Raw genomic sequence first — 18,656 nt, forward strand, 5'->3', positions numbered from 1 at the left:
GCCCGGCGCGGCGGCGGGGACCGAGAGCGGGAGCGGCGGCAGCGGCCGGGGAGGGGGCGGGTCGAACGGAACGGGAGGTGTGTGTGTGGGGGGGAAATAAAGGAAAACCCGCGTCGGCCCCCGGCCGGCCAGCGAGCGGAGAGGCCAAGGGTCGGAGGCGCGGAGGAGCCGCCGCGCCGCGCCGGGACCGAGCGGCGCCGCTCCCCGCCGCGCAGGTGAGAGGCCGCGGCGAGCGCGCCGGTCCCCGCCGGACCCCCCCGCCCCCGCCGCCGGCCAGGCCTAGGCGCGCGCGCGCGGCCGCTCCTCACAGCGGGGGGCGCGCGCCCTTCCCTCCCCCCCCCCCCATCGGCCGTTTAACGGTCGCTCACGCTCCCCTGTGAGGGGCCGCGCGGCGGCAGCGGCCCCCGCCCGGCCTCCCCGCCGCCGCCGCCTCTAGGCCCTTCCCCGGCTAGGCCGCCGCCGCCGGGGATGGCGGCCTCCTCGCCCGGCCGTAACCGGCAGCGGGCCAGCGCTTCCCGTGGCCCCCTCGGAGGGGGCTGCCCGGCCCGCTGCGCGGCCAGCCGAGGCGGCGGGAAGCTTCGGGCGCCCCCCGGCCTCTGTGGCCGCGGTGTGTGTGTGGAGGGTGGCCGGTGCCCTCCCGGGGGTGCCGTGCCCTGCCTTGGGTCTTCTGGGGAGGATCTGGTAACTGGCCTTGGAGCGGGGGCGGGATGTGTGTGTGCATTAAACTGCCAAGGGACCAAAGATTAATTCTACCCGCTTTACCTGGTGGGCAGAGAAGGGGGGAGTGAGCTGCTAAGGTCTATGGAGATGCTGAGACCAGCTGTGCCCTCCTCACTTGGCACCTGGAGATAACGCAGGTGCTAGGGATGGGAAGGGAAGAAAGATCGCTTGGGTGCTTCTGCAGTGGACCTAGAAAAGAGGGACCTGAGAGAAATCCCCTTTTGAGGGCCTGGAATAGCCTCTGCTGTGCTTGTAGGAGGATACAGTAGGAACAGGACAGTCGCTGCTGCTGCCTGGGAAAGCAGGGAGCAATCACCTGAGGTGCTGCTACTTTGCAGGCAAGCAGGGAGCAGAGAGCACTGCTGAGGAAAGCATGAAGGAATGCCTTTTAAAGAAGGATGGAGTGGAAAGTTTGGTGGGGATGAAGGCACTAAGCTGGTGGAAGGGGAATCAAATAGTAAAGAGAGCGAGGTAAGGAAAAGAGATAATTACCTGTGCTACAAAACCAGGGAAATAAGCTTTATAGAAAGGAAGAGAAGGTGTGTGCATGAAGGGAAAACAGAACGAAATGTGTGTAAGCTGCTCTGTTTGACAGGTCTGCTTGGCAAAATGATAGCTAGTTTACTGCCCACTTCAGAGTCTGGAACTATTTTGCTGCTTTGATTTTTATGGGGACATTGTTTTGTGACGCTGGCACGGTGCTGCGAGTATTCTTCACTCTACCCAATGATGCTGGTCTTTGAAGTTTGTCTAAAAGCTAGGAATCAACTTCCTTATGAGACTTAGTGAGCATTTTCAGATTATAAGAAATAGCAAGAAAGCGGAGCTTTCAGCTTCAGTCCTGAGGTGATGCGGTTGTGTCTTTGCATTTGGGTGCATGCAATGCTGAGAAAAGGAGTACTGTCTTAATGCCAAAGTTCCTGAATGTAACTTCCACTTATTTTTGAGAACTTTAAAAATACAAATTAAGTTCCCCTTCATGGGAGAGATGAAGATGAAAGATAAGATATGATTTCATTCTTTGTGAAATGCGTAACTGTTATGACAGCATATTAGGGTGATAAATTTAGGATTACACTAACTATTGTGTAATGCAGAAAGGAGATTAGCTGACTCAAATTTAGAAGAATGGAAAACACCCTGGGATTTTCTTTGGATGTACAGCATGTAGAAAGCTGTGCTGTTAGCCTTTGAATCCTTCTGCCAAAAATATTTCCTTTTCAATAATTCAGCTTAATTGCTGATACTAACTCTGTTCAATATTTTCGGTTAGAAAGCTTAACTTGGTAGGATGCTTTTTATTTTTCTAAACGTGACTTTAAAATAATACTACAAAAAAGCAAAGAAGAATCAGGTTTTATGTCAGGACCATTTAAATAGTGTCAGAATCTCACCAACAAAAGAAACCTGTCAAACTTTCTCTGAAGGTAGCCGTTGAAAGTTACTCAATGGTGTTTTTTCTTTCAGTGGGTTCTAGGCCTCTGTCATCAGAGCTTATGTAATTGTGCGTAGAAGAGAAGTCATTTTCTCTCTCTCTCATGAGCAAAGAATTAAAAAAAATATAACTTGATAAAAATGATTGAAAATACTTTTAACTGTCTGTAGTGGAACTTCATAGGCAGTGAATGGAAAAGGGAGTAACAGTAGTTTAGTAATTTGAGCAGGTCTTGGGAGCTGGGGATCCTTGTTTATTTTCAGTGCTGCTAACTCTGTGCAGCACTTGGGGAATTTATAGAACCTTTTTGCCTGTCTTTATAGGGAGATGCAGGCAACTTCTTCCATTTTACAATTTTTTTTTTTTTTTTTTTTTTTTTTGGTAGTATGCATTGCTGTAGTAACTAGGAGGAAGCCCCAGTGGTGAGACCACAATTCCATTGTGCCAGGTGCTGTACAAATGCAAGATGAGCAAATGATTCTTGCCCTAAGGAAGTTAGTCTCAAGCTCAAACCAGGAACAAAGGTAGGTGTGGGCTAAGCATTTGAAATGCTCCTTAGCTGTAACTCCTTGTGTCATAGTTCCTTTGAAAGACAGAGAATAGGATGGCCAAAGAAAGGCTTAGCCTGAATATTAAGCAATGTTTTTATTGGTGAAATCTTTGGCCTCCCTGCCACTTCTTATTCTTTCATGAAAATATGGCAGAAAGGCAATATTTTGCCTTGCTTTGTGCTTATACTATGTCCTATTAATTTTAAACTCCTTCCTACCTGCTATTGCATTCAAAATGTGTTGTCATCAAAGGCCTGGCTTGTCCCTGAGCAGCATCTTACCCTCTTCTCTCTGGTCTGGTCAGCACAACTAGGTGCCTTTACCTGCCCCTATACAGTATGCTAAAGGGGAAGAAGGCAAAGTCTCAAGAAACATCAGGAGATTCTGTGCTTTTACAGCTTACAGACTCTGAAACACAAGGCTGAACTAGGAGGTGGATGAACAGGGAATTAAAGGTGACTGTACTCAAGTGAATCTTTTGGTTTGTGTCCTCCAGCTAAGACACAGTCCTTATTTCAGAATGGCCACTTTCGTTTTTGCACAGTTGGAATCCCTTGGGAAAAGCAATAAAATTCCAAGGCTCCTGCCAGTAAAACAGTGAAGGGAGAGAGCAGTGGTGAATGAGGAGAGGAGGAGGGCTGCATTTCTTTAGTAAAAACTGAATTAATCGTGTATGAACCATTGTGGTAAAGATGCCATAGGAATAATAGTTGGTTTGTTCTCAAAAGACAATCTCTAAGTCAGATTTTCAGACTTGTTATCTAACAAAGTAGTTCTAGGATTTGTTTCGCTGGTGGGAAGAAAGAGCTCAGTGATTTGCTGATACTGGGTTTCTAATTGGTGATTATTATAAAGAAAAATGATTAGTTTTGCATGATGTTAGAGATGATAGAAAGCTCCCTTTAACTGTTGCTGAGAGTCCTAGCAGTTTGGTTATTCAGGTTTGCCAAATGTTGCTTCTGTAATCTAGAACCTGTTGAAAAGCAATCTCATGCAAGTGAGTCACCTTACGGATACTTGCGTTTAGCAGTACCTTGTCAGCACCCTTTACAAGCTTGAAATACTTATTTTTCATAATTAAAGCTGTTCTGTTTAAAGTCTTTCTTGAGGAAATGTTGCAACATGTGTGTTGAAGTTTACTTCCCAATCTTTTCTTTCATGGACTTCATGGTCAGAGTTGTGTTCATTGTCTCTTATTTCTGTCATTGTTTAACATCCTGTCTGTGAGAAAATACCTGTTAATTACATGGCTGACACAGGCAAAACTTAGAGCATTCGAGAACCTAGGGTGGGCATACTGCTGAAGCTCTAACATTTATGAGTTGTAGCAAGGGTCTGTGTGGAATAGAAAGTAGGCTACTTGAGACAGGTAAGGGTAGTCGTTGTCGTCCTTTTTTTTTTTTTTTTTTTTTTTTTTTTTGCCTGATGTTTTAGAAAAATATCTTAAACCCTTTTCCAAACATCTGTTAGCCCAGTGACTAAAGTACTCATCTGGGATATGGAAGACAGAAATAAGCCCTTATTCTGAAACAGGCAAACTACTATATATATATATATATATATATATATATAATATTTCCACAGAATGATTTATTCTTGAGGAAAAGATAGAGCCTTAACTAATCTGATCCAGTTCTGATTACAGCTGGTCAGGAAACTTCTAACAGGGATAGCTGCATTTTGGGGTAGGGGTGTGTTTTTAATGTGTCTGATGCTAATCTAGGCTGGCTTATTCAAAATACTTTTAAGTCTTTTGGAAACTTTCTTTTAGGAGGAAAACCACGCAGTTGGAGCTATAGTCTTGGTAAACTAAAAGCTAATCAAAGCTAGTTGCTGAATTAAATGTAAAGGACTGCAGGAGCAATGGTGAAAAGGTTGGTGATGCAAAAGGTGCTTGAAACCTGTATACTGACAATGCAAACTTCAGCAGAAGACTGCTTCAGAAGGAAGGTACCCCAAAATGCTGTTCTGCCCTGTCTCTATTGAAATCACAGCCAGAACCAGTTTCTGAATGTCTAGATTCATGAAATTACCAATGTAAGCCGTCGTCATGTCCTTGTACCGCCTGTTTCACATGTGTTTATCCTTTGCCAGAGAAGTATTTTTTTTGAATTAATCACTTCATAACCCATCACACTTTTTTTTTTTAAGTACTTGTGCATCCTTGAACTTCTGTCTCTGAAGCAGAAGTAGCGCTTAACTAATTTCACCAGTAGATCTGGTGAAGATATGTGAATTTTCTGCTTGTAACAAATATCTTGCTCGTCTAGAAAAATGACTGTGGTGGTCCTGTTTAAAAAACATTAATCTTCTGCCCAAGCTTGTAGCTGCAGAAAATATCGGAGGCACCCTCTGCATCTATGTGGGAAGAGACTGTACTTTTGGGTGATGGAGTGGTGCAGTATGTGGAAAATCTAGGAGTCTGCTAGATGTATTCATATAGATGTGATTTACCTGGGAATGGTTTCAGAAACTCACTGTATGTGTAGCACCCAAAACTGAACTAGTGGCCCAAACATAAACAATAACGCAGTGGGCTACTAAATACATTTTACGGAAGGAAATGTAGTTTATTTGCCTGTTATGTATGCTGCTTTTTCTTTTTTTAAATGTACACTTTAACTTTCCATATCTTCAAAAAAAATGGCTGAAGTAAGGATGTTAAGCATTTATTTTGGAAGAATTTCTTAACAAAGTTGTTGCAGTAGGAGGTGGTATTCAGAAATGCAGACAAGACTTTTTGAGAAATAGAACCGAAAAACATACATTTTGAATTTATGAGCTTGAATTAAGTTCTGATTTTTTTCCTCTTCTTTTTAATATGATCAGTAAATATTAATTCTGACTTGTGTCCTGCTGAATCAGGAAAATTATCTTTGGATTGAAAGGAATCCCAACTATAGGTACAGAAGCAGGGTAGAATTTGTGCTGATTTCAGATACTCATTTCACAAGATAAATGAATAATTGCAACTGGAGAGGTGTAGAGGAAAAAATTAGTGAAATTGATGGGTGTGTTTGATAGTAAATGACTGCTGTAGGTATTTCTCACTTACATGAACACTTTTCAAAAGCGAGACTGGAGCTAAATAGAAATCCCATTCTTGCCTTTCTAGTGCTAGACATGAATGCTGCTTTCGTCACTTCTGCGATATGTGGGTTGTTCAAAACTAAAGGTGTTTTCATCTTTCACTTAAAGAGCAAAATCACATAATAACCCTTGCTGGTTGGTTTTGATTAATATCTTAATGCTTCTTAAGAGATACAAAAAATTATTCTATAAATGTGTTAATAGTAAGAAGATACGGAGAGAAGAACAGAGAAGAAAACTTGCTGTTCAGTGATGTCTAGGCTGAAGTGTGTGCTATTTTCTGTGGTTGACTCTTCGAAGACCAAAGCAACCAGCTGGCTAGCAACTAATGCTAGGGACAAATCAGAATAAAAAAAGAACAGGTTAGCAAACAGTCATCCAAGTTAGAGATTTTTATCTATGTACATAAAGTAGTGACTAAGAAAAACTTGAATTCTTTAGCAGGCGTCTTTTGAGAAATGGCAAATAAGTGATGATTTGAAACACTAGAAAAGAGCACACAGTTTATATAGGTAGAAGAGGAGAGTGGAGAACAGATACTCATCTAAAATTCTGGAACAAATAACCAAGTGATTTGATAGCACCTAAAACATTATGAAGAGCAAGTAACAGCCAACTGGTTAGCAACGTGTATTCTCTTGACAATGCGAGTTTACTTCTTTCCCTGATGGCAGGCCTGCTTCTGGATACAGAAGCAAAAGCTGTTGTGTATCTAGCATTCAGTAATGATTTTGATTTTCTTTCTTTCTTTCTTTTTTTTTTCCTTAATAAGATTCTCAAGCAGGTGGATATTTTTCTTTTTTAAAAAAGGAAAGCTTAAGATATTCCCACTGTATAATGGATACAAACTGGTTAAATATACATGTGAAAAGTACCAATAGAAATGTAATCTTTGAAGCGGATGGTGGTACTGAGGGATTCCTGTGGGTGCTACATGTTTTCCTTTATGGTTTCAGTGAGAGAATACACTGTATGTATTGAAGTTGTACATGGCTTGAAGCTGGGAAGGACTATAAATATGCAATGGGACAGGATTAAAAACTGAGAAATGTCTTTGATTTCAGTCTTGCCTGAAAAATACGATGCAGTCCAAAAAGGACAAACACAAGGTTTTTGTATTTAAGCAAAAAAAATCAGCTGCAGGGATCAGAATAATTGATTAGGTAATAAGCCAGTATAAAAGGCCCATACTGAACTGGTGAACAATCATCTATGGGTAAAGGAGTAGGGGAGGCATTTTTATTATTATTATTATTTTTTGATTTAAAAACCGGAAAATAAACTGCAGGTTATGATGTAATCCTTCCGTTCCACCCAGTGCCAATAAAGCTTTCTTTGGGCACCTTGTGACCTGTTTGGTATGATACTTGAAAAATGATGTGAACCACTTGGAGAGACCCCAAAGGGGAGCAGTCAGACTTTGGAAAGCACGGTGGAGGAAAACTACGTGCACTGAGGTTTGGAGCAGAGAAGACGGGGGGGAGACTTAAGGAATTTATTCTTGCACGCATTGCTGCAGAGAGGAAGGAAGTACGCTGTTTTCCACACCCACTGCAAACAGCACAGAAGTTAGTGGTTTGCATAGGAGGAAGGGACACAGATAAGAAGTTGTGAAAAGCTATCTAAAGCTGATTATTGGAAATGGATGCTTGGGTTGGTTGAAGAGTCTCCAACCAGCTGTTTAAGAACAAGTTGGATGAACATCTGCTGGGGATAATCTGGGCCTAACTGATAGGCTTTGAGTAAGGTTCATGAATTAGGCCCCCTCCAAGTCTCTTTAGCCCTATTTGTCTGTTGTAACTGCTTGGGTGGCCTGTCTTGCTCTAGCTGCACTGCGAGACTCTTATCACTTAACCAGTCATGAATCAGGCAGTATATACTGAATAGGTGAACAGCACGCTTCCTTTCAGTTAGTTCATTTTATTGCAAACAGAATGAGTCATGAGGCACTTGACCCAGAAAAAAAAATTCTATCCTTTCATGCAAAACTATCTTATGGCCTCAAGTATTTAATAGAAATCTGTTACTGTTATACTAAAATGTATATCTTGATTTTTGCAGTTAGCATGCATCAGTGGGGTGAGGGCTGTATTTGGGAGTTACCCCCCCTCCCCTGCTAGTCCATTTTGTAACTTTTGATAAGTGACATTGAGGGTGAATCTTGACAAAATTACCAATTTATGCAATGGAATCCAGAAGTGTTCTAGATCTTTCAAATAATGAAAGAAATATAATGAATGGAAGGCCTAGGCTTTGCCAGCTAAGATGTTAAACTTCATCTTGTAGAGGCGTGTTAGAAAACAGCATTATAGTACAAAGACAAACTTACTGCAGGTCCGTGCTGCGTGTGCTGGGTGAGCTGCTTGTTTACCCTCTCTGGGAGTGTTATATAAAGCTACAGTGATATGTGGACTGGAGTGATTGCTTGTTATGGAAAGAGCTGAGCAGATGATGTATTCAAAAAGAAATACAAATGTATGCACAACTGCTTTATTCTACAGAGCTTGGTTAAGGTCTACAAGAAGCTAAACAACGCTCATATTGACTTGAAGTGTTAATTAAAATATTTCTATGGAAATGATTTTTCTCCAACCTTTAGAAGTTTTAAATATGGGTTTAAAGTGCCTGATCAGTGCATCTCTGTAAATGAGGTATATCCTAGACGAGATCAGGGATTCTCTTTGTTGGTTGTTGTTTGCAGCCCTCAAATAACTCTTCTTTAGTTGGGGTCAGGAACTTTCTCCCCCTTGCTTCCAGTGAAAGTTGATTGAATGCCTCTGTTTGCTTTGCACCTGGCCACTGAGTAGGAAGAACATACTGAAACAGGCCTGTACATCCGCAGTCAGAGGGAGAGATGGCCCGGGTTCCTTTTCTCCAGTGAATTCTCAGTGTAGCCACATTTAATGTTAATGTTTACACATTTAATGTGTAAAACACCGATAGGTAATTGCATGTGGATGTTGCATCATTCTTTTGATATTTTTGAGAGAAAGTAATTCCCTAGCTGCTCGCTGTAAAGCGGCTGCATTGATAAACAAAAAGAAGCTGATTATTCCAAAAGTGGCCATGTGATATGCGTTGCATAAGAGCAGCCACTGGGTCAGACTAAAGGTCTCTTTGGGTTGGTATCTTGTTTCTGATCGTGAGCAGTATTCGGATATAGGGGAAGAGTGTAAGACAACGACAAATGTGTGGAGATACTGGCAGCTAGTACAGTGTCTGGGAAAGTGCCTTGTGGCTCAGGGGCTTTTCAGGCTGGGGAAATGCCCTGGCTTTGCATTTAGTTCTTCATTGCTTGCTCTTCTAAAAATTTGTCCAGTTGCTTTTTTAACCTGTGTGACACCAACAGTGTCCTGGGACAAGGACTTCCACAGCTTAGCTGTGTGTTTATTTTGAACTGCCTCTTTGTGGTTGCCTTTGATTTTTGCATTGTTCTTGCACTGGAAGCAGCAGTCCTTCCCTGTTTGGTTTCCTCAGATAATCTCTGATTTTAGAAATCTGTTATGTGTTGATAAAACCTTTCCAGACTTAAACTTTTTTTTTTTTTTTTTTAACGTATTTCTTTTGTTTCTTTCATGGAAGCTGTTCCATATCTTTGATCATCCTTGCTGAACTTCTCTGTACCTATCCTCATTCTACTGTATGTGCTTTTTGAGGAGAGGGGGAAGAGGAAAAATGACCAGAACTGTGTATAGCTCTTAATGTGTGCATAGCATAGATATTAATGTAATGATTTCTGTTTTATTCTCTAGTCAGTGCTTAATACTTTCTAATATGATATGCTTTTTTGACTGCACTGAGCTAATGTTTTCAGAGAATTAATAATTAGAAGCCCAGATCATGTTCATGAATGGCAATAGCTAGTTTAGAATGCATTCCTGTGTATTGAAAATTATTTTTCCTGTGTGCATCATTTTACATTCATTGGCATTGAATTTCATTTTAACTCCATACCCAGTGACTGGAGAATATTTCTGCCAACCTTTCAGTCAGCCTGATCTTTGCTACCTTGAATAAATAACACTTTCATTTGGCTATTATGTTAGTATTATACCTTTTTTTTTTTTCTTCTTCTTTTTCCAGGTAACTTATGAATATGTGAAACAGCACAGTTCCCTGTGGGACTCTATTGATCACTTTGCTCTCTATTAAAAGAACCAGACATTCTTTCTGATATTTTATTTTTAAACTCTTGTGTAACTAACTTTTATCTATATGAAGGCCCTTCCCCCCCCCCCCCCTTACTGCATGACAGCTTAGCTTCTTTAAACATCCCTGATAAGGGGGTTTGTTGCAAACATTTTTGAAAATATTGATGCACTTTCTAAACTGTATCTCTCAACTATATGCTTCTCCTTCAGAAAAGCCTGACAGATTCATGAAGTTGACGCTTCCTCAATGTGCCATAGCTATCCATATATCCAGAAATTCAGTTTGTTAGAGTAGTTTCTGCTGCTTTCTTTAAAATATCGATGTTAATGATCTGTAGTTTCCCAGATACTCCCTAGTAAAAATTGGCAGAATACCTCCCACTTTTCAGCAGTTGTGTTGGGACTAGAAGTTAGTTGTTATAGTTTAGCTATTTCATGTTTGAGTTTCTGTGCGTGGAGTAACGCCCTCTGGTCATGGACTCCAGTTACTGTAACATTTTCTTCTGTAGCCTCTTCTATTAACAAGTCAATCTGTGATGGATCCTTATGTCCCCATAACAGAGGATTTCAGCATGGAAGTTTACTTCATCCCTAACTTCTCCTCTCTACTTAGTAAAGATGAATACAAATTTTATTTTATTTTTTTAAATATATATATATCCTGCTCATCTGTTGGCCCTACAGACCCTCTGGCAGACATCCTGCTCCTGGAATCTGAATTAGGATTTAGTATTAGTTCTTATGGTGTTTTCCAGTTGTTCCTCAGACTTCTTTTTGACCTGCTTTATAGTGTTCTTACAGTGTGCAAGAATTTAATTCTCCTCATTTTCTTTATTGGACACAAGTTCAGCTCTTTGCCAGCCTTTTGGTAAATGCTGGGTGTTTCCCTGAGCTTACAATGTAATAACTTTAAATGGTCTCTGTCATCTGCAAACATTTTGCTCTTCCAGTTCCCATTAAGGTTTCTTTTAAACACACAGTCTCTTTAATAGATAGTTCTCCCACGCACATGTGATTTTCTTTTTTTTTTTTTTCCTTCCCAGTTATGAAAAATAGTGACTTTTTATTTTGGACTTGGCTTCTGGAAGGATGTAACTTCAGTTGTCCAGTGAGGCAAAGACTGCAAAAATATAATATAGTTGTAATTCTAAAATTTATAAGTAGCCGATGCATTGGAAATGTGGAAAAATACCTGGAAATCCTCTGAATAGTTCACTGACAGACAAAACAACTGATTTCTGGAGGGCTAGCAGACTTTATCTGACTGAGAACTACTTGACGTGCTCATTACAAAGACATATTCTGGTGAAACTGAAGGAAGTAAAAGCTATGTGATAGCTCATTGTATAGTTCCTTAATATTTACAGTAACCAGTTCTTGTATTGTGCTGTCTTTGTTTCATAGTCCTTTTCAAAATGGAGTCAGTGTAATTCACTTTCCTTTAACAGGTGAGGGAGAAATGAGTCTGAAAAGGTAAACCCTCTGTCTGAAATCTGCTGTGCAACCTTGTCTTCCCAAAATTGAATTTTTGGTTCTCTCTGTACCTTTTATATTCTGTGATACTCTCTATTTCAGTAATATGTATCCTGCATACTTTCTTCTCTAAATTCGACCTTTTCCAAATTAATTTTGCATTTTTTTCCTATCATACGTCTCCATCTGTTGTATTGCATGAAAAGGATAGTAGTAATATATCTGAAATGAAGTAAATGATGCTAAAGCAAACTAGAACCATAATCTAAGAGTGATGTTATTTTACATGATGATGTTTCTTTCTATATAGTGAATTTATAGTAGAGACTATGACATTGCTAACAAGAACTGGTTTAGGTAAGAACTTAGTGGTGAGGAAGAAAAGATTGGAAAATGTGTTCTTGTGTTTGGTAATCTAATCTTATTGAATTTAATAATTAAATTTAATAAATAATTAATCTTATTAAATTTCCTTTAGCTCAATGCAAAATGAGAAGTAAACTTGGAATGGGGTTGTGGGTTTTTTCTAAATTTTGAGACTTCGTATTTTTGTAACTAACCCAAACTTCATGGCTCTACCATTTCATGCATACCAACAAGCTCTTGATTAGTGCTGTTTGCAATATTCTTTGTTTTTTTTTTTTTTTAATTTTTTTCCTTTTTGAAGGAAAGGGACATTTCATAAACTAGATTTGATGAATTACTCTTCTTAAGCAGGACTTAGTTGAGACTCTTCTCTTGTAACATGAAGATCTAAAGCATGTACTGAAAATGTGTTTGGGAGCTTGTTTTGAATGCTGATCCTTTTTGATAGCAGATTAGGTTATCTACCAGATGTTAAGATGATTTGTCTAAGTGCTTTCTTTGAGCCTTTGTGGCACACTTTCTCCTGGATATTCTGTTTGTTACTACTCAAGCATTTTGAGACATGATGAATAATTTGTAAAATGAGTGAAATATCACTTGCAGAATGGGGTCTTTTTTTCAGATAACTTCTGGATTTTTAAACTGTCAAGACATAAATGAAGACTGGAGGGAGAGGGAACGGGCAGAAGGATGAGAATGGAATGAGTAGGTAGCCCTGAATACATATAGGATGTTTTATCAAGATATGTGCAACTCCTTGATATTTATATACTGTCTTATGTTCCTGACTCTTATTTGTGTTTTATTTGGTGGAGGAAAATGGCTTGACAAGCAAGTTTAGAGCATGAGTTCCAAACATTAGACTGGCAGGAAGAGCTGTGAGGCATTTTCAGAGAAGGAAAACAAGATGGCAAAGGTGTACTGGAAACATTTACTCCTTATAGCACAAGGAGATCGACCAGGTGATCAAAAATGGTAAGCACACTAGTTCAGCTTGCTGTGAATCTTTATTCGCTGTGAAATACGGTATGGTACTACTGGGAACTTGAAGGTTTTACTGCTGTTGAAACCAGCTTGTTTCTGACTACAAGTCCTACTGGAGGAAGGTGGGATTTGAACTGGGGATGTACCTAATCGTCTTGGGTTAGATGCACGTTTTGTGTGTTGAAGTCTGGTTTAAGCACTCAATTAAAATTTTTCTCTATTTGTCTTATGTCTGGAATGGAGGGGATGTAATTTGAAATTTGATTAACTGATGACTTTTAAATTTGGGTATGAAATGTAGCCTTCTGTAAAGAACATGCGAGTCAGAACATACAGGGTGCTCTGGAGCCTTGTTTCTCGGAGAGCTTACTCAGGATTAACCTATTCGACACATTGGCCTCCACAAGGTTAGTGTATTGGTCAGGATTTTCCCATAGGAAGTATTCGCTTGCCTTTGACCTTTGTGTCCTCTCGCAGTACAAAAGACTATTCTTTCCATGGGAATGTAATTGGAGAATAGCAACTTGGTGTTAGAGCTGACTGTGTAGCAGGCCTGTGAAGGGAAATTAGTCTTGAGCCCATTTTTTTTTTCCTGTCTCTGAAGTATTCAGAAGAATGCTTCTACTTCCCACTCAGGCCCTCATTGGAGGAGAATTTAAGCTTGGTTCAGCCAGACTTGCTGAAGAAAGGGAGATTTGGGTTCCCATGATCTAGTCCTCCCTTCTTTCCCCTTCTCCCTGTTGCTGCTACTAGAATGTTGTTCAGGCTGGGATATGAGAGCTCCTGCCACAGCTGAGATCACTGATTCTCAAGGATGTTTTATTGAAGGGGTCAGGATGGTGTCAGCATCTAGCATATCAAGGATGTGAGCCACCTCTACAGACCAACAAAAGGCAAGAAAATCTGCTTTCACGTCTCTGATGTGTGAATGATCTAGAGTTTGGCCATTTCCTGTATCTCTCTTGGCAGCAGGAGACAGAATTCTTTTGATGTTGCTTGTTTTCAGGGGGACACTTACGGTGCCAATTTCTGACATTGTTAAGGTAAAACCATTTCCATAGTGAGGACTGAAGAGAGATCAAGGAGACTGAAAATCCGTTAGTAGGCTTGATACCAGTGAACGCTCCTGTTTTTCTGCTCTGTGTGCCTAGGGTATATATAGCCCAGGATATGGAATGCCTGTAGCTATAAGCAACAAGCAGGTATGAACGTGTCCCTTTGGGATGTGGAAATGCCACATAAATTCTAGCATGTGAAGGAAGTAGCATAAGAATAGGAAGGAGATCTTGTCCTCTATAGAACCTCTATTCTGTGGATCAAGGTAGTAAAATAAGGTTTTGATTTGGACTCCAATTTAATTTGGCAGTGCAATTTTGAAGTGGTCTGGCTAATTTTATCTTGAGCAGTGTCTGTCCTGCTATCTTTACTTGTATCTTGTTTTTGTATAATGGTCTGATTCTTGCTGATATCTGGGGGTGGAAGCTGCTTGGGAAGCCCATACTGAGTTGATAAATACATGGGGTGAAAAATTATTGCTAATAGTCTGTATGCCTTCCTTGCCCTTGAGTGTTGAGAGTACAGCAGTCACCTTCATTTGCTTTCTCAGCAGCAGTAGAGAACTGAGTGACCTTTGTAAATCTTAATCTTTTTAGTAAGCTCTTACTTTTCCTTTTTTCCCCCTCCCCTCAGTATTTTACATGGAAATTGCTCAGTTAAAATTCACGTTTAGGTATAGGACTGCTTTAGGCAACAAGATTGAGCAAATTACTTTACATATTGAAGTGAGAGAAAAGATACTACAGAATAGTGATTTCCCGCCTCCCCTCACCCCACTAGCAGTAGTGTGTTTTGTTCTTACGGCTATTTAATAAGACTAATTCAAGAAAGCTTTATAGAAAACCTGGCTGGAGAATGTGCTTTTAAAAATAACCGCGTTATTGTTTATAATAAAGAAAAAACTTTCCTGAACTTGAATAGCGTTGTCCCTAAGTTTACCGTAGGCTAGCATAGTTTGAGCTGCTGTTATCTACATACAAGATTTCTGCATTCCCCTACATTTCATTGCTAAAGGGAGGCCTTTTATGAAGGCTATAAAAAAAGTTTCAATTGGAACTGTAAAGAATTTGGGATATAAAACTACTTTTAAGGGAGACAGAGGCTTTTGCCTCTGGAGAAGTATTATCATTCAGTATCTACTATTATTAGTTTATTCCTTCTGTAAGAAGAAACCTTGCATCTCTTACTTTCCTGGTCAGTCTTGGGCTTTTTGGTAAGTATTTTCAGTAGAGCCAGTGGACTACAGAAATAGTAGGAGCATTTCAAGAAAGTGTAACCATGCCAAGCATGCAGAATATTATGGAGTAGCAAATTCTTTCTTCTTGTGTTTGAACCATAGTTTTATATTAGCATGATTTGGACTCTTTTTGGCCAGATACTCATCTACTAAAGAAATATTGTTCTGCATGTGTGTGTGAGTATTTCAAGTCTCGTGCCAGCAGAGGTAGGGAGGAGAAAGCTACTGTCTGTATGTGGAGGCCTTATGCTGTATTTTTAAACTTAAGCCTTAGTGACACCCATAAGACCATGTAAAGGCCTAACAAAGTGTCATATTAAAACTAATTAGATGTGTGCTTACTGAGCACCACTGAGCCTGTGGAGTGCTGGTGCAACCCGTGCTATCTGCTGTCTTTCTACGAGATGCAGGGGGACTAACCTCTAAAGAACACCTCCAGACCTGCTTGCATTTCTAAAATGGAATAAACTTTAACTTTTTTTTTATGGGTCTATGAACAGGCAGTTTAGCTATTGTCATTTCTGCTCTGTACTGGAGTTGCAGCTGAGGAAACTATTCAGCACATGCTATTATAGATACATCTGCTTCAAAATTCAAGCATTATGAAGTAATACTTGAATTACTTATAATTCATACTTATAACACTTGAATTACTTATAATTCAAGTGTTATAATGTAACACGCTTTCTAATCAGGATAATGATCAGCTGGAAAAGGAAGGCCTTGGGGTTATAAGAGTGTGGGCACTCAATGTTCTCCTTGCCTGTGTTGCATTGTGAATGAGCAGCAAGTAAATGTTCGCTCTTGTTCTTGATGAGATGATAGAAGCCCTCCTTCTAGGCTTGTATTATTATGTACGAGAACTTCTTTTGTACCCTTGGGAAACTCCTTCGCAAGTGTGTGTCTGTATGTGTGGCAGAGGTGCGCTTGTACGCCAAAAAAAGTATGATGACATAGTATCTGAAAAGTTTCACTTTCTTTAGCTATATTTCTGTTCCTGTCTGTGGCTTAGGGAATGGGCTTTAGAGGGAAACTTTGTGGTTTTTTAAACTACATGGGAGCAGGTTTAGCTCAGCAGCACAACACTAACCGACTAATGCCAAGGTTCAATCCCCGCATGGGCTACACCTCGGCATAGTGGTTGGACTAGATGATCTCCAGAGGTCCCTTCCAACCTTACCAACCCAACCAATTCTATGATCTAAGAGCAAGGCTATCTGAAAACTCCCTGGAGAAGTTAGAATACTTCTGGTGGACATGGGGATGAGGAATACCACTAGGCAGTGGGGGAAGCTGGCTCTGGCATCTCTGTGTCCACGTGGTTCAGGCACTGAGCATTTCCAGTCTGCAGTGCTGCTAGGTGAGTGTCATGGGCTGGTGTAAAATTTGCAAAACTTTAAAATTTGCTAAATGTTTTTTTTCTCTTCATCTGACCTAGTGACTTATGCTGGGCTGCTCTGTGACAACGTAGCTGTGTTGTGGTCCCCTGCTACTAAAAGAACCAGTCACAAACTAGCAAGATTTTCATGATTACATTCAGTGTGTCTCACCAGCTGAGCTATGGTGCTGCTTACGTATACACATCTGCTACACACTGATTGTGAAGTAAATGTATTCCATTCTGTTATATAATGTAATCTGCATTATTTTGCAGCAAACTACTGATTAGATGATGGCAATCTGATTGTTTTGGCAACTGCTTTTTCTGCTCTTTGTAACATGAAAATGGGGAAAAAAAATTTGTTTACAATGTGGATTAATTCACTCTTCTGTAGCTATCCAGGTGTTGTGGATTGGCTATAATCAGAAGTCCCTTTTCCGTCTGCAAAACTGCTGCAACATTGAATTTTCGGTTTGTGACAAATAAGTAGCCTTAGCGTTGTACTGGCTCTTCGGAGATCTTTGTCAATACTGCTCTGAAGAATCCATTCACCAAGGCGTGCGTGGGTAACCACAGTGCAGGGTGGTCTTCCCAGGTGTGCACGCTCGCTGCATGCTCCTGGGCTTCCTCTCCCACCCCCAAAAAACTCTGTCCCAACCAGCCCCCAGATAACATTTACCATGGGAAGAGTTACCAGCTAATTCAGCATCAGAATTGGAGATGTGTAAGGGGGGGGAGGCATCTTAAGTGAAATCATACTGATGTGTAGTTGAATTTGTGTAATCCTAGTAATAGTGATGTCTTAGACGTCCCTAAATGGAAGGAACGGCAGGAAAGTCTAAATAACTGCTTAATGTGTACTTTAATTTGGAGGTTAAGAAACCTTAAAGCCGAACTTTGCTCTTTCAAGCCTGCTGTTTGCTTTTATTTCCTGTGCTATATTCATGAACTTCACTGTATATCTGCCTTTTACAGCTGAAGTGGACTGGGTGTCTTATCTTGCTATGATTTCAGTACACATCTCTGTTGTAATAGCTTCTTTAATGTATATGCTCCAGAGAAAGAACACACTGTTGCAGAGTTATAAAGAAACGTCCTATTGCCTGCTTACTTCCAGCCAAACTTCTTTCAAGACTGGTAATCCAGGACAGTAAAATCCTTATTGGCACAAAGGAATACTCTGAATGGATTCTACTTTAACAGTTGTCCTAAAATCAGAGGTTTTGTTTTGAGCTCTGTAACCTTTGTTTGGAAATGTAACTTTGCAAATGACCTGCTCCTACTTCTAACTTTCATGTGCACTGTAGCACAATAAAGCTAATGAAGAGTTCAGGTTTAAACATGTGACCTGCTCAAAACTAAGCAAGTGTAAGTGTTCCGAAGCTAACTTTTTTTTTTCTTAACGAATGCTGATGTTTCACATCATGTGAAGCAAGTGCGTACTAAGTTTCCCTCTTTGCAATAAGTAGAAAATGTTCCCAGTCAATAACCAAAATCACTGTTAGAAGATGAGACTGGTCAAAAACATAGTCATGACTTCTTTGTCACAGAAGTAGAATACATGTGTTGTTCCCAAGTTAGTCACAGAGTAAGGATTGGAAAGGACAGTCCAATCCTGACACCCAGCCCTAAAGCAACATCGGATTTTGTTCTGTCATGTCTTTCTTGACTGCAGCACCCAAATTTTTATGGATAAGGTAGTTCAGCAATTAATTACAGGAGGGAACTGTTGCCCTGGAGACCCATATTCATCAGAAGTAGTCGTAGTTTGTTTACATCTTAACATAGAGGTGGGGAAATCAAACACCTTGTCTGAACTGTGGGAATGAAGCAGCAGGGCATTCTTCGCGTGGAGCGTGAGGAAACTGGCTCTGGAGATCCGACTGGAGGGCCGGAGGCCAGCCGCCTGTAGAAGGCGGCCGCCGGAGGAGCAGTGGTGGCCCAGCTCCAGCACTGTGCCCATCCAGACTTTGTTTGTTTTGAATGTTGCTGTAGCAATGCTGTCTCTTACTGCTGAGAATGTATCTTCACGGTGCTGTGTGATTTATGTTGCATGTGTTACATATATGCCCTTGAATTTTTGATTTTTTTTTGCTCCCCCCCCCCCAAATTTCTGTGACTGTTTACTCCTTGAAACTTTTCTCATAATTATGTTTCTTGTATTTTTAATCTTCATAAACTTTATTGCTAATGTCAATTTGGCTGATGGGAA

At 40.5% G+C, this 18,656-nt stretch overlaps 1 protein-coding gene across 2 annotated transcripts in view; it reads left to right on the plus strand.

Moving 5' to 3' along the window:
• The first annotated feature begins 96 nt into the window (after nucleotides 1–96).
• The window catches only part of SCAP (SREBF chaperone), a 76,900-nt gene continuing 58,340 nt past the window's right edge, over nucleotides 97–18,656 (plus strand). Inside the window, exons 1-2 of one of the 2 annotated variants that reach the window (XM_062568657.1) lie at nucleotides 97–215; nucleotides 2,541–2,679. The gene's annotated coding sequence lies outside the window, so the exon portion shown is untranslated. The remainder of the gene's footprint in view (nucleotides 216–2,540; nucleotides 2,680–18,656) is intronic. The other variant, XM_062568656.1, reaches the window with a different exon arrangement.

The sequence above is a fragment of the Rhea pennata genome, chromosome 2 (assembly GCF_028389875.1).
Source record: "Rhea pennata isolate bPtePen1 chromosome 2, bPtePen1.pri, whole genome shotgun sequence".
Classification (NCBI taxonomy): domain Eukaryota; kingdom Metazoa; phylum Chordata; class Aves; order Rheiformes; family Rheidae; genus Rhea; species Rhea pennata.